Below are 17134 nucleotides of genomic sequence, written 5' to 3'. Positions count from 1 at the left end.
AATAATCAGTGAGTTATAATCACTAAATAGTAAGTTATTAATCTGCATTTTAAAAATAACATAATTACATAAACTCTAGTAAAGTTCCAGTGATTGATTTACTTAATTCAATACATAAAACCAACAGTGTTCCCTCATTATCAATATGAATATCTAATTGTTTTGCTTCTTCTTGGAGTCTCAGTGCCAGTGATTATCAAGAACGTTTTCCATGGTGAATTTCCATGCATTTTCAAGTCTAAGTAACTTGAGGAGTGAGCTGTTTTACAACCCCTTATCCTTTTCAGGCTTACTTCACCAAGCTGCAATTTACTATTTCTGGCACATTTTCTGAGTTATGATGTATTATAGCATGTGGATTAAGAACCTTATTCTCTAAAGCCACACGAACGTGTGGTTCTAAACCAACTCTACTGGTTCTCATTACTAATACTCGTGTGCCTCTGATGGCCCATATGTAAAAGGGAGATCACCTTACGCAGCTGTCGTGGGGGTTAAATGTATGTGCAGGGTCTAGCTCGTTATCTGGCTTCTAATTAATATTCCAAAACTATTTCCTTATAACATGTAATACTGGACGACTTAGATTGACATTCCATTAGTTCACACTGAGATGCCAGATCTGTTTACAAAAAAGGCAGACATATTATTAATTTGACGTATGGAAATGAAATGAAATGGTTTGGGAGCTAAAATCTCTAATTGTTTACTACCCTGGATGAAACTCTATCAATGAGAATCTCTGCAGGTCTTATGAATCAGATGATTGGAAAATGACAGGAGGAGATACAAATATCTGCCTATAGACAATTATTCTCATCAGAATAACAGAAAAAAATACTTTTAGAAAAGAATTTATGCTGTGGAGTTTGCTGTGAGTCATATTTTTCTTTCTATCAAATTCTTTCTCTGCCTCCTGTTCAGTGGAAATAATTGGGTGATAGATATTAAAACTACCAAGTATTACAAATTTGAAACACATTGATACAGCCTTTTCACTCCTAACATTTCTTAATATTACTGAAAATGATAAAGCATTATAAGAAATCTCTTAGATAACTGAATTTCAATGATCTAACTAATTTCTATTTTAATGTTGAGTAATATTTGATAAAGCAAAAATTATATACTGATTATAATTGTTCCTATCTATATAATAGCATATATTGGTGTAAATAAAACTTCTCTGAGATTATTAGGCATATAAAATTTTAAATTAGGAAATAAAGAGTTCTTCAACTTTGAATTCGACATCATAGGTCTGACTACATTCCTTCTTTCTCCCAGCCCCTCCTGGTTCAGTACTAGACACATTAAATACATCTGCTGGAAAAGGAAACCTTTACCATCACTCTCTTCCCTCTGATTCTGGGTACAAAGAATCTTAAAACCCTTCTTAGGCTGAATTTTAGGATTAAAGATACCACATTAAAAAAAATATTGTTGGCATGATTTTCCTGTTTGATTAATGATTATTTCTATTAGTCCCACAATTTTTACACATAATATATATTGATTTAAACTACAGGGAATTACCATTGTTACAACTGAATATCTAATGTCACTCTGTCTTGTGCTCTCCATAAATCCCAGGTGATTCCCAGATTCAGGCCAGCCCACAACTAATTTTTTCAAATTTCAGTGACTGGGGAATTTTAGAAAAATCAAGAGATAAAGATCTGTTAAAGGATTCTCCATGCCATTTTTTTCTATATTCAAACCAATATCCAGCAACATTAACAATCATCCGTGTTGTTTTCAGCCTTCTGTTTTCAAATGGAGAGTATCCTTTGTGCTAATATTGGAGGCAGTTAAATGATGAGGATAAAAGAGTATGAAATAGCCTAGGGATAATCTTCTGTAGGTCTATAAGTCATATTCTTTAAGAATTATAGGTAATGTTCTCATCTCTATCTGTAAACTTTCCTGAGGCTGAAGGGGAAGATGATTTCCTGATGATGAATTCTCTTCAGCCTCATGGATTAATCCCATTAGCACTAACAATAGACAAAGTCCCAGGTGTGACAAAAATCCTAACCTTTTCCTAAATAGATTAGGGAGCAGATATTTAATGGGATGAAGTTACGGGATCTGAACAAAAGAACAAAAGGAAGGAAAATAGAAATATGTACATGCAAACTTCCTCATTGCAAAAATGAAGACATGGGGGAAGCTTACATCAAGGGAAAAGGGATACCTGTGATGCCTTGTTTATGAATAATAATTACACATTCATTAATAATTTTATTTCCATAAGAAATAAAATCTTTACATAGAGGGACCAAAAGTTTCCAGTCTCTAGAGAGGGAGAGTTTCCTAAAAATCCCCTGCTATACAATTGTGGATTCCCCTGGATATAACAAAATTAGACTTGTGTACCTAACTAAGCCTAAAGTTTTTAAAGGTTTCAGTTCTTCAGATACATGAGAAGTATACCTCTCCTTTACCATAGCGGTTAAGAAAGGTAGAATATCTTCTACATGCCACGTGATGGTGGCCTTCCTTGCTAACTGCAGCCACCTGGGCCTTTAGGATGTCCCCCAGGCTCCTGTGCTCCCTCACGCTCTCACAGTCTGTCCCTCCCTATCTTCTCTCCTGGAGCAGTGTATCACTTCAATGTGCATAAATTAAAATTTCCCCTAGGAATTGTTAAATTACAGATTCCAGGGTCCACCTGCAGAGATTCTGATTTAGAATGGCTGCTTTGTGGCCCAAGAATTTGCATTTTTTTTTTAAGAATTTATTTATTTATTTGAGAGAGAGAGAGAGAGCATGAGCTGGGAGAGGAGCAGAGGGAGGAGAGAAGCAGACTCCCCGCTGAGCAGGGAGCCTGACCTGGGGCTGGATCCCAGGACCCTGAGATCATGACCTGAGCTGAAGGCAGACGCTTAACCGACTGAGCCACCCAGGCGCCCCCAAAATCTGCATTTTTAACAAACCCCTTAGGTGATTTTAGTCCAGTTAGCTGTTGCTATTGTAGGAAGGCCTGCCCTCTACTAGAGCAGTGCACACAGCTTTGTCTCCTCTCCCCAGGTAATTGCCCCCCTTTCATCTGCTATTTCTCTGATCTCCTCTAGTGTGCACGCTAGTTCTTGGTGTTTAATTTGCTTAAGATATTTCTTTCTGCCGTGTAATATTCATGAATTTTTTTTCCTCTTCTTGCTTGCCTATTCAATTTTCCAGAGTGCCACTATACCCATGGCCAATTTTTCACTCTTTTCAAGCCCTTATCCCATGGCCACGACCTCACCTTCTTTAGGTATCTTAGCTTTCTATTTTCCCAAAATGTAAGGCCTATCAATAATAAACTTCTTCAAATTTCCTTACCCCTTCCAATAGACTATTTCACTAGCTCTTAGCAGATTTTTAAACATGAGTTATAGAAAAAAGTGCTTCTGGGGCACCTGGCTGACTCAGTCAGAAAGGCATATGACTCTTGATCTCAGGGTCGTGAGTTCGAACCCCACATGGAGTGTAGAGATTACTTAAATAAATAAAAACTAAATAAGAAAAAAAAAAACTAAATAAGAAAAAAAAAGAAAAAGAAAAAAGTGCTTCTACATTTTTCCAAGGTGGGCCTCCTCACTTATTTTCTTGATCTTATATATTTTGTCTCTTTCCAGGGATCTTGTTAAATCAATCTTTAATGTAGGTTTTTATTTGTCACAAATAATTACTGAAAATATACTATGGGTTCAATCCAAAGACAAGGAAATTCCTTTCACAAATTTAACTTTTTCTTGTCCATGACCCTTTAAAAAATCAGACTCAAATTTCTGTCACAGTGTAAAATACTTTCCCTCCTTACTTTTACCTCCCAAAGTACATAAATTTCCCTCCCTCTTCCTGTTTGGAAACTTCTAAGGGCATCCCATCCCTGTTATTCTCACTGGCCATACGCTGTTGTTGCCATTTTTCTGTTTGATCCTGGCCCTTAATCACCACCTCCTCACACCCTCCTTTACTTCTTGGTACCATTTGATATTTAGGCAAACCTTCATGAATCTGTTCTCATAACTTCTGAGAGGCTGAACGTTCTATAGCATTTTAGATTTTCTTTTCTTATTATCATTCCCTAATGCATGATTGTGTTTCTGTGCTATAATTTTTGAGATTCCCGAAGTTCTGTCCCTAACCTCAAGTTTTCTTTCCAGGATTTCTCTCCCTCGACAGTCTCAACCATAAAATAAATGCAATTATCTGTAATTCAGAAAAGGTACATCTATTAAAGGAAGTCCTGTAGGTAATGTTTATTGCAGTTTCCGGCAAACATCGTGCATTCATAATAGATATTCATAGCTATGATTGCTGTGGATGTTTTTAACAGTAAATCATTATTGTGATTACTTCCAAAGCTCCATGGTCTTTCTAAAGCTCAAATACTCATTTTCCGTTTTTACCGCTTATACCTGAAGGACTCATTTGTAAGACAAACTTAATAAAAGCAGTTATGCATAAGATGCTATCAGTTACATCTTTATCAGTTTTGAGAGTCCTACTACTTGTATGGTTTTCCATCATTACATTCTTTCTTTTGATTACTTAAATACTCTGTAATAAACTCACAAGTATTCAGTTGGAAGAATACATTGCATTTTTCCAGTGTACCTGGAAAATATTTTTTTCCAAAAAAAAAAAAATTTAACTCCAGATTACTACCATATGGGGGGACTAAACCAGCTGGATACTTCACAAGAAGCGTGTTCATGTCCCTGACTTAATAGCACAGAAGGGAATCTTGTTGCTGGAATATGGCTTAGGCTCTCAGAGGAGACCTTCTAATTGAATACCATATGGGACCCTATTGATGGAAATGCTCTGAAGGACATCTAAAGGTACAAATTTTGTGACATTAAAATGTTTTCCATTAATATAGTTTTAATTTTGTTCACCTCATGGGAGAAATTGATCGGTTTGATATCTAAGGGTAATCAAAATATATAGTGTCCCATTCTTCTCAATATAAACACATGTCTATTTTGAACTATTGGACATTAATTCATTTAAAAACAATTTTTTTGAGTTGTAAGTTACATGTCTAGCACTGAGTCAGTCACTAGGAATTAATTGACAGACATGGACCCTTTCCATGTAGCAAAATTTGCGTTCTGTTAAAGGAGACATATCAGTTATAGTACCGAGTGATCAGTTACATAGCTGAAGTACAAAGTGTTATAAAAGCAAATAAAGACATTTTTTGCTAAATTTACAAGGTTTTGTTACCTGAGACACAATCTAAGGTGTTATCTAATAGATAAGAAAAGAATAGCTAGATGAACTATTATCTGTATAATGTTCCTGAGAGCAACAATATGGTGCTGATGCTAAAACTCTTTGTTATCAGAATAAAAACAACCATACCAGGAATCAATCCAGGGTTGTCAACTGTACCATTATCTAGAGAAAAATTAATGTACTTCAGATGGTCAATTAACTGCATTGAAGTATTTTAAGGTATAAACTCAAAGCTTCATTTAAGTTTAAAGACTAATTCTTATGAAATCTAAAACAGTCCCTAAGCTCATCTTTTAGTTTCTCTGTTCCAGTCCTAAATCAGTTGTTCCTCTGTTTTTTTACTGGAGAATGGTATTAGAAACAAAGTGCTAAGTGGGCTTGTAGCTATTGAGTTGTTACTATTTCTAGGCCCTCTAAGTGGACAAAATTAGGAAATATATGTATTTTAACCCAGGTTAAATATCTATAATTATTTCATGATATGTTGAGCTAAAAAGAGTCCATACTGATGTCTCCAATTCTATTTCAGTAGAACATGACTCATTCCAATCTTCTCCCTTGCTTATCTGCAATGTCTCTGTCCAATAGTGAGAAACCTGACTCCAACCATTCACCATCTTCCATCCATTTACTTGTTTGTTCAACCCCAGTACACCTGGAAAGGACTTTCAGAATTGTTAACCCACACCCCTGTGAGAAACAGCTTTAGCAACTAGAATACAGTGTTTTTGGAAGGTCCCTTTTTTGTTTATTGTTACAGTTTCCAGTGGAAACATCGTTTTGCAAAGTTATTTAAGTCAGTTCCATTTTTTATCCACCTCCTTCAGTGAAGTTATGCTCTATACTTGTAAAACAATCTGACTTTTTGTTACAGTCTGCATTCTATCCTGAAATCCCTGAACTCCTGGTTGATTTTTTTTTTCATTTGTCCACATTAAAGTTAACTCTCTCAGTTCTACAGGTTTTGCAAAATGTATAGAGTCATATGTCTGCCACCTCAGAACCATACATAATAGATCCATTACTCTAAAAATTAGCCTGTGTGTTCTCTTTTAGTCAATTACTCCCCAGTTCTCTGACCCATGGTAACCACTTGTTTCCATCAATATAATTTTGTGTTTTCATAAATGTCATGTGAATGAATTCCTATAACATGTAGCCCTTTGTGTCTGTCATCTTTCTCTTAGCAAAAGGAATTATAGGTTCATATTCTTAGAAGATTTTTTGTTTGTTTGTTTTTTCATATGGATATACACAATTGTTTCAGCATCATTTGTTGAATTTGTTGAAAAGACAATTACTTCTCCATTGAAATGATTTTGCACCTTTGCCAAAAATCAACTGACGGTATTTATGTGACTCTATTTCTGGGCTCTCAATTCTATTCCATTCATCTCTATCTATCCTGTCACCAATACCACACTGTCTTGATTACTGCATCTTCATGGTAATTCTCAAAACAAGGCAATGTGAGTCTTCTTTGTTTTTTTTTCAGAATTGATTTGGTCTTTCCATATAAATTTTAGGATCAACTTGTTCAAAAATACAATGGTGAGATTTTTGTTGGGTTTGCATTAAATCTTTAAATAAAAGTGGGGAGTATTGAAATTTTAACAATATTGAGTTTTTAAATGCTTGAATGAGGTATATCTCTCAATTTATTTAGATCACCTTTTATTTTTTTCATCAGCACACAAATTATGTACTTATTTTGTTAGATTTCTATTTCAGTATTTAATTTGTTTAATGCTATTATATTTTTTTATTTCAAATTTTGTTTGTTCATTGCTAGTGTATAACAATACAAATGATGAAGAGGTCAATTGACTTTGTGTCCTTTGACCTCTATAAACTCACGTCATTTTTAAGGCTATGGGATAGGAATATATCATCTAGGAAGAATATATCTTTTCACTTACCAAATAGTGATAGAATCTTTTAATCTTGCTTGTACAAGTCCTATTTTTTTTTTATTTCATCATAATAAACTTTCTAGGGATGGAAAAAGAGGAACCTGTCCAATTATATTAATTTTATTTGCAAATTAATGGAATGTATATAAATTATTTATTCAAAAATGGAAAAATAGTATGTTAACTAACTGGAATTAAAATTAAAACTTTAAAAAATGGAGAAATAAATATCTTGCTACCAGAAGACAGGAGTATAACAATTCTGAATATAATAAGAGCATGGTACAAATAATTTATAGTGTTCTCAAAAAAGAACCACATATATATGCTCAAAATATGTTAATTTTTTTCTCTGTAGTTGTTAATATACTTTGAGACTATTAATGATTGACTTACATATCCAATCAATTTATGAATTTGGGCAGAATAAATTTAGAGAGCTTATTGAAATAATGGCCTAATGTAACTCTGTGACATAAGTTTTTTCAAAGACAATTTGGATGGCTTCCCACAGTGTTCAGTCCAATACCATGATTATTAAGTGATAAACCACTAACTCTAAACTGATTGAAGATAATGTGAAAGAATTGTATTTGAATTTTGGTAAAAGAGGTTGCTAGTTCAGATATCTGTGGCAAGACTTAAAATTTAAGTAGGTAAATATATAATTTCTTGAAATATATTCTATATATATATACAACAACCATAAATGAAAGTCAAAAAATGAATTTGAGCCATAAAAAGTATCACTCTGATAAAGTAATAATAAAGCAATAAACTTGAATGCAATTAAATGCTATTGTTTTATAGCAATTAAAACTGTATTGAGTAGAAAAATTAGATTTAATTTTTTTTCAGTTGGATCAGAAAACTATATGTATCAAAAAGCCAAAATGGCTAATTTCATAGTTTCTATTTTGCATAAATCTTTATAAATTTTTCTAGATATAATGTGAAATGAACATATAATTGGCATTTAGTGGCATTAATACAAGTAATTCGTTATGATCATGGACATTTTATGCTCCTTAGTTGATTATCAACTATCCGTTATTATTAATATTATTATTTCTCTTTAAGCTTAGATTGTTGAAGTAGCAATGGTATTGTTTTCAAAGGAAAAACACATACACATATCACACAAAATTTAAGGGCAAAATTTTCCTTATAAATAAAGTAGGTCAAATTGATCCTGACTTATTCATCACAGAATTATTGTGAGGTGGGGGGGATGTCTTATGAGTAACTATGAATGTAATATATATATATATATATATATATATATATATTAATTCAAGAATTATGTGGCAAAATACAATTTTGGAGCATTAACCAATGTGGATCTATGTATCTTTTGGCTATGTTATCTTTTAATTTCCCTTCATTTATCCTGTCAGCCTTCAACCATTCAAACTACAACTTGGCCTCCGTTCTCCAGAGAAGTTAGACAGCTCAAATGGAAAGCCAAACAAACAAATCACGCTGTGTCATCCCAGCTTCCAAAGTCAAAGGCCTCTCAAAAATAGCAGTTTGGGCAGACACTTGCCTAACCTTTGTCTTACTGACTTTCTTGTTCTCTCCTATGGGCTGGGAAAGGGATATAATCAGAAATAAATTTGAAGATTTTTATTTCTGAGATGGGACTCAGAACAATCCTAATGCCCTACCCCTCTCAGACCAAACTTTGAAGGTGGTAGTAATAAAACCATAGATAGTTTTGGGTGTCAAGAAACTAAACAAACTTGTTCCTATTTCTCATCTTGGACTTGGCAAGCAATGGAATTTCAGATCCCCACTGTATTAGTCAGGGTGCATCAGAGAAACAGCACCAACAGGATATATATGTGTGTATATATATGTGTGTGTGTGTGTGTGTGTGTATGGTATATTAGATATAGATAAGAGATTTAATTTAGGAATCAGCTCACACAGTTAGGGAGTCTGAAAAGTCCCACAGTCTGCCATTTGCACACTGGAGAAACAGGAAAGCTGGTGGTAGAATTGTATCCAAGTCCAAAGGCCTGAGAACCAGGGGAGCTGATAGTGTAATTTCCAGTCTGAGGTCAAAGACCTGAAAATCAGAGGGCTACTGGTGTAAGTCCTGTACTTCCAAGACCAGGAAACCAGGAGGTCTGATGTCCAAGGGCAGGAGAAGATAGATATCCTAGCTCAAAAAGAGAAAAAGAATCCATCCTTCCTTAGCCTTTTTGTTCTATTCAGGCATCCAATGAACTGGGTGATACCTGCCCACATTGGTGAGAGCAAAGCTTAAAAAATAAAAGCTAATCAAATGCTAATCTCTTACAGAAAGACCCTCACAGACACACCCAGAAATAATATTTTACCAGCTATCTGGGCACATCTTAGGCCAGTCAAGTTGACACATAAAATTGAACAGCATACCCAGTACCACCCAGCAGGATGTATTAGCAGATTAGGCATGGCTATAAATTGCACTGGAGGCATACCATCAAGTATTTTTCTAGAACCCCTAGTACTAGAAGGTAACTAAATGTTTAAATTTCTCTGATACATAGTTACAAATGTATTAAAAAGAAAACCAAAAACATCAAATGATTATGAGAATTTGCTACCATAGAAAGCAGCATGGATGATTCAGTTGGGAACATGGATATCCTAATGGAAGTCAATGGGAAAGTTTGAGGATAGCCATAAACTACGTGGGTAATGTAATTTTTAAAAAATACCTGCATAGACTGACATCAACCAATGTCAGGTAACTCCTCACATTAATGCCCTAACCTCTGAAATGTAGATGTCATCCCAGGGAAAAAAAAAAAAAAAAAAAAAGAAAGAAAGAGGGAAATCCTGAATTTGGAGAGAATATGTGAAATTGACAAATATTATATTTTTTGCCATCAAGTTGACTAAGCATTTAAAATAGAGATTAAGTTACTTTATAGAACCATAAGAGTCCTTTATATTTCACATCTCAATATGAATATTATAATCTCCATGCCAATTATAGCAAAGACAATGAATACTAAGAAAAAACTGTCCTACAGAATAAATGTTAAACTCACAATAAAGAAAAGAATTTTCACATTTAGCAGCATTTTAAAACAGAGAGAAAATAGATAATCATATAGATAGACAAAAAAAAAAAACAGGTAAATGACTTTTATTTAAATTGTCAAGTAATTTAGGAAGCAAGATAGCATATTCTTACTAAAATTTGTATAGTTACTATATGGTATGGTTACCTGCATTTCACACTGTTAGTTAAAACACTAGTTTTGTATTTTATCCTATTGTTTAAGTTAGGGTAACAATATTTAGAGTCAATAAGCCTACTGAGAGTCTTCATATATTTCAGAGATGGGTCTCACGTTGAATGATCGTCATAAACTCTGTTATGGATAGCACTTGGATTCTGGAAGTTTCTTAAGTCACTAAGTATAACCAAGTGATTTAAAAACAATTTTTGTAGTGATATTTATTATATACATGTCATATACATGTAGTATGTACGTGATAATTGTAAAGAAGTGTCTACAAAACCCAAGTATCCAGTATTGATTCAAAAATGCTTATTTGGCTGAGGTATTTAAATTTATTTCGTGTTAATAAATCCAGACTTCACTCTACCTACATTAAGATAATATGAAAGTGAACTAACTTTAGAAGGAACAGTCAAGGATTTTAATGATTTTTATTCATACTCAGTGACTTAAACAGAGACTAGTAACTTCTATTGTCCTTATGTACTGAATTGGGTTTACTAAAGTCACAACCATAAACTCCTATTCCCTGATACCAGTGTCATGAAAGAGTCCCAAACTGCTATGATTGCTATTACACACTTTAAAATGATTAAGTCTATGTTCAAAGTTCCTGCATAAATAATAACCTCTGATAAATCTAGATAGATTAGATAGATAGATAGATGATAGATAGATGATAGATGATAGATAGATAGATGATACATAGATAGATGATACATAGATATAGAGTATATTAATATAGATACATGAAAAACATAACTTATGTTTTATTTTTATTTCAACTGTCAAGTAACATAAGCAAGATTGATCTACCGACCTATTGATCAGTCTGTCTATAACTAAAATATCAGTTTTGCAGGAGTAGTAGTACCCTTGATTTATTTTGTTAGAGTCTTTTCCATCTCATTTCTGAAAGAATGTATTTTTCAGCTCTGAAGTTCTATGATTTTCTTACTATTATCCACTAGAAGACTTTGAGAAAATCAGTTTTGTCAGCTGGAATGATAATCTTAATTGGGGGGTATGTGATTTTTTTCCATCAATAGAAAACTCCCTGACATAATGATAAAAGAACAATTCTAGAGTCAGATATAATTGAATTTGGTTGCCAGCCCCAACAACGCTTCTTAGCAATATGAATTTGGGCAGCCTACTCTAAGAAAACCTGAGGTCTCCCATATATAAATTTATCTTAGATGTTTATTGTGTATAAAAAGAACTAAGCTCAGTGACTCACTCAGGATTGACACTCAGTAAGTGGCAGCTTTGGTTATGGTTATAGCGTCAGAGCATAGTGATTAAGTATGTCAAAGAGTATCTAACAATAGCTTTTCAATAGATTGCTACTGAATGAATTGAGAAAATCTACCAAGAGTTGTATTAATTGTCAATACTATTTTAAGAAGCTTTTATTATATCTAGTTACTTTTTTAAGAGACACAACTTAAAGTGCAGTGTATTTAACTGCATGTGAATTACGCTACCAGGGATCTCTATTCCCACCTCAAAGGTAATACTGAGAGGATTTAGGAGCTCCTTGGGGGAATAGTGCCACAGAAATACAAAAGGTTGTTTGCACATGCATCATTGAAGTACCATGGGGACCCATGAAATTCTATCACAGTTGGCCTGCTATCACTGTAGAATGACATTAGGAATTGACTATTCTGGGTGAATGCAAGCCCCCAGTGCAATTTGGGTTAAAAGGTAGAAAAGTCAAACCACAAGGCCAAGGAGGTATTCCCTGAGTAATGAAAAGCTTTTTCTGAATGCTCTGCATCTCATATCTTGTGAGTAATGAACAGCTTTTATCATACTCTGAATTACGTATCCAAATAACCAGATTCCAATAATTGCTATTTCTTTGTATCTAACAGTCAGATTTAACACTTAAAAATCATATCTTCATCTCAGATTGGGCTTTTGGGAAATCTGTATGGGAACACTTCAACCAGTCACTTGATATGTCTTGTCATAGTTTCCCTTTTTGCAAAATTGAGCTCATAATATGCATTTTTTTCTCTCTCACAATGTACTCAAAATACAACTTAGGGATTCCTGGGTGGCTCAGTCAGTTAAGCATCTGCCTTCAGCTTAGGTCATGATCCCAGGGTCCTGGGATTGAGTCCCGCATTGGGCTCCCTGCTCAGCGGGGAGCCTGCTTCTCCCTCTCCCTCTGTTGTTCCCCCTGCTTGTGTGCTTTCTCTCCCTGTCTCTCTCTCTCTCTCTGGCAAATAAATAAATAAAATCTTGAAAAAAAAAAATACAAAATAAGGCAGCCTCCCTTTCCTTTGGAAAACTTCCTCAGGGAATTTCTGTTTGAGCTGTATGTATGCTATATTATCTTATACCAACATCTTTACTTCACTTAGACTTGGTTTATACTTAGCTTCAAAGGGGATATTAATGTATATTCATTATATTTATTCATTCATTTATTCAACAGATTTTTATAGAATGCCTTTTAAATGCCTGACATAATGCTAAAATAAATAGTGAACTGATCTTAGTCTCAGTTTATAAAGAATGTGTAGTCCATTGGTAAAGATGGATGAGGGACTGGAAAATGACAATCTATAAAAACAGGGTGCTAGAAAGTCTCATTCGCCATTCTGTAGGACCAAATACAAAAGGTTCCCAAAAAGATGCAAGAATAGGAAAAGACTTCCTTGAAGACACAATTTCTAGATTAGGAAGAAAGAGTAAGAACTAGCCGAACATAAGATAAGGAGAAGCAAAAAGCATTCCAAACATTGGGAATAGCAGAAACAAACACCCAAGCCCCAAAGCCTCTGAAGAGCATTCAGATAACAAAGTTCAACCTAGATGTCACGAATACTGACTTCTGGGAAATTAAATAATTCATGGGGAATCACTTTGAAAAGTGAAATATGCTATATAAGTTTAAGGGATTATTATCTCTAATAAATTCTCTCTAGTGGGTAAAAGTGAAAAAAAATACTGGATTAAAAGTCCATTTAATTTCAAACACATTATATTTTTTGCCCTAGGCCATAAGCAAAGCATCTAGTTAACTTTAAATGTTTTTTTTTTTTTATTTCTTCTAGATTCCCCCTTTTATTTTATATTGTGATATTTTGACACTGCTCTAGAAATAAAAAAAGATTGCATATAACTACTTTTCCCCATAGGGATTTTCTAAAATTTAGTTACATTTGTATTCCGCCCAATTATCTAGTAAAAAGAAATGTTATGAGTGCTATACACATTTATTCAGGGCAAAGTTGTCATAACTGTATAAGTAACAATCAGAAACTCATACATGATAGACGATTTCACTGATACATAATTTAGAGAAAGATCAGAGAGGAAAGTGAGGGAATTGACTCTCTCCTGAGAGAAAAGTCAGTATTTCATAGATTTCCAGTCCCATGGTTGGTTAAGTGCCTTCTGATAATGTAGTACTACAGGGATGGATATAGAGCAGAGATTCTGAACACCATCCCTTAATAAGCTACACCAGTATCCCCTGTGTGGCTTAAAAATATAAGATCTTTCCCTTTGAGATGCCGATTCCATTTCTAGGTCTGGATTCTTAGTGTAAGATGCAAGAATTTGTAGTTTTGAAACAAAAGATTGGAAATACTGAAAAACTTGTGCAAAAGCTGTAACATTTAAAACGCTTCAAGTTTAAAACGTACTTGAGTTTTGACAGCATAAAGTCTATCTCCACTTCTCTGCTGCCGGTTGGTGGGAAGGAGCCATCCTGCACTTGTGAGAATAAAGTTTCTGGATTTGAGTGATTCTCCCAGCTAAGGAGTGCTAAGTCTGGAAAGATTTGGTGATGTGTAGGCCAGTCATAACCACATGCAATGAGAAGTAGTCTGTTCAGGGGAATGCTCTGTAGCTTTCTGGGAGAAGAACTTCCCGTTGGTTTCTCTTGCTGAGGCTAACGGCTTGGGACTGCACACAACTGTAGACTGTATATTGTTTGACATCTGGTTGGAGTCCTCAGTTTTGCAAGTGGTTTATTTGTAATGGGCTCACATCATTTTCTGAGTTGTGCAGAGATGTCCCTTTGAGGAGGCATTTATTGGTTGAGAAAATGAACACAGCTTGATACATCTTTGAAGTGGTAGACTTTGTAACTATGGGAGGAGAATGATATACTATAGCTACATGCTGTAGCTACAAGAGGAAAATAACTATGGGGGGAAGGCCAACAATAGCAATTCTAGGAAACATTTATCATTTATTATAATTTCTATCACCAAACAAAAAAGCAATAAATAAGGAAGATATTCTAGCAATTAGGAAGACAGGCTTTCATCACTGAGCTGAAAACAACATGAATGTTGGAATGCTAACACAGCTTGTTGAAGTTTGATATATATAAGTATGGGGAAGGAAACAATAATTTTCCTCTACCTTTCAAGATTCTTGGATGAGACCCCCCCCCCCCCCGCCATCCCCATAAGAAAAAGGCAGATTAACAGGAGAAAAGTAAACAGAAGTTTAATAACATGTATTTCCTCCAGGAAAACTGAGTAACTCCCTGGAAAGGCCTGAGCCACCACCTTAAATACCATCTTCAACTAAAGACAAAAGATAGGTGTTATGGGGACTTGTTAATGGGAGGCCACCAGGAAAAGCACAGTAACAAGAAACAAGGGTATGGTTGTTATACAGATTTAAGTCCACTGATTGATTCTCCATTGATAGGAGCTTTTAGAGATTTAGTCATCCTTCTCTTCTAGGTACAGAGAGAGATGCATGCTTACACATGGAGATTTCCCTTGCAAATGCAAATGTCCTTTAAAAAGGGTAAATACTACTTGGTTTTCAGAACTTTTCCTGTGTCTGCAGTTTCTTAAAAATAACCAACTGAAGGGGCGCCTAGGTGGCTCAGTCGTTAGGCGTCTGCCTTCGGCTCGGGTCATGGTCTCAGGGTCCTGGGATCGAGCCCCACATCGGGCTCCCTGCTCAGCGGGAAGCCTGCTTCTCTCTCTCCCACTCCCCCCGCTTGCGTTCCCTCTCTCACTGTGTCTCTCTCTGTCAAATAAATAAATAAAATCTTTAAAAAAAAAATATAACCAACTGAAGATAATCATCATGCTAAAAAGGCATATTTTGAAGTGGCAAATTTTGCTCCCCTTCATAGGGAAGTCAGTGACCATTAATCATCTCAATGCATAAGGTCATAAAATTGCAGTGGAATCAGGATTTTAGTTCAATATGGTTCAAATACTATGAATGGCTTCTTTCATGCTTCTAAAACTGTGATTCTTTGGATACTCAGAGGATAATGTTTATAGCATTGAAGTCTGCAGTCTTTTGACATAATTGCCTTAGTCCTTAAATGTATATTCGGAAATGATATACTATTGCATCAGATAATAAAAATTGAGGTAGATAAGACTTTAGTAGGAGAGTATATGTTAATTTGAGTAGGAATTGGGTGTGTTCAATGTTTACTATAATATTGATAGTACCAGAGACTTCAAATCCCTCTAGTGTCTTTGCTTATGAGTCCCTGGTTGTTGTTGGGCTTCCCTGAGAACCCCTCAGATAGTCTGCATCTTGCAGTCCTGTCTATTGCAATCACCTATTACATAAGAGGTGGTAAGATGAGGAGAAGTGGAAACTTTCTGTCATTTTATAATGAGATCTCAGTCTTTGTTTCTCTGTGTTCTGACATTCTCTCATATATTTTCAGTGCTCTTTGTCCTTTTTTCATCTTTAGGTGAGACAGACAGGCTAAAGGGGGCGTGAGTAGGAAGAGATTCCTTTCCCCCCAGTGACCTAAGACCTTATTAAAAGTCTTTTCCCCTGGAGAGAGTAAACCCTGTTGATGGAGAAGGTGACAGACTTTCATAATGGTTCCTCTTCCCCTCTCCCAGCTAGAGCAATAAGTGAGAGGATCTTTTTTTCAGGTCCTCAATGTGAAAACCTAATGGGGTTTCTGGTGGCACAACCCACAAATTTCGGCCCTCCTTAAGACTCTAGGACTCTAGGACTTCCTCTAGGACTTCCTCACTCTTATGCTAGCCCACATTTTCAAAAACCCATCAAAATTTCCATTTGTGTGTTTCTAGGAGTTCATGACTCCAGCAACATCTGCCTCACATCAGCAAATCTCAGCCTTGACTATTTGGATTCACCTGTCTCTCAGTATTTCCCCATGGCGATTTGCCCTACAACCTCAATTTCCCTATGTGTCCAAGAAAAGTTGTTGATTTTCCATTTGTTCTGCTTTCTCTTGTTTTAAGTATGAGAGTGACATTCTTCAAGCTCTTTATATGCTAGAACTAAAACAGTAATTCCCCTTTATTAGGATTTAATGTACCTTAACCTAATGACTACTGACATTAAACATTTTTGATGTTTATTGTCTACTAAGTATATGTTTATTCCTTCAAGTATCTGTTCAATTTCTTTGCTCATTTTCTTGGGTTATGGTATGGACTGAATTTTGTCTTCCCCAGAATTCATATGTTGGAGTCCTAACACCCAGTACCTCAGAATTTGACTGTATGTGGTGATCAGGTCTTTAAAAACCCTAATTGAAGTTAAGTGAGGTCATGAGGGTCAGTTCTAACCCAGTATGACTGATATCCTTATAAGAAGAAATTAGGACACAAACACAGAGATAAGGATGACCACATGAGGGCACAGTGAGAAGGCAGTTATCTGCAAGCCAAGGAAAGAGACCAAGAGGAAACCAAACCTGCAGACACCTTGATGATCTTGGATTTCTAGCTTCTAAAACTGTGAGAAAAT

This window comes from Halichoerus grypus, chromosome 3 (genome assembly GCF_964656455.1).
Source record: "Halichoerus grypus chromosome 3, mHalGry1.hap1.1, whole genome shotgun sequence".
Classification (NCBI taxonomy): domain Eukaryota; kingdom Metazoa; phylum Chordata; class Mammalia; order Carnivora; family Phocidae; genus Halichoerus; species Halichoerus grypus.
The sequence above is the reverse complement of the archived record's forward strand: the minus strand, read 5'-3'. Positions refer to the sequence as shown.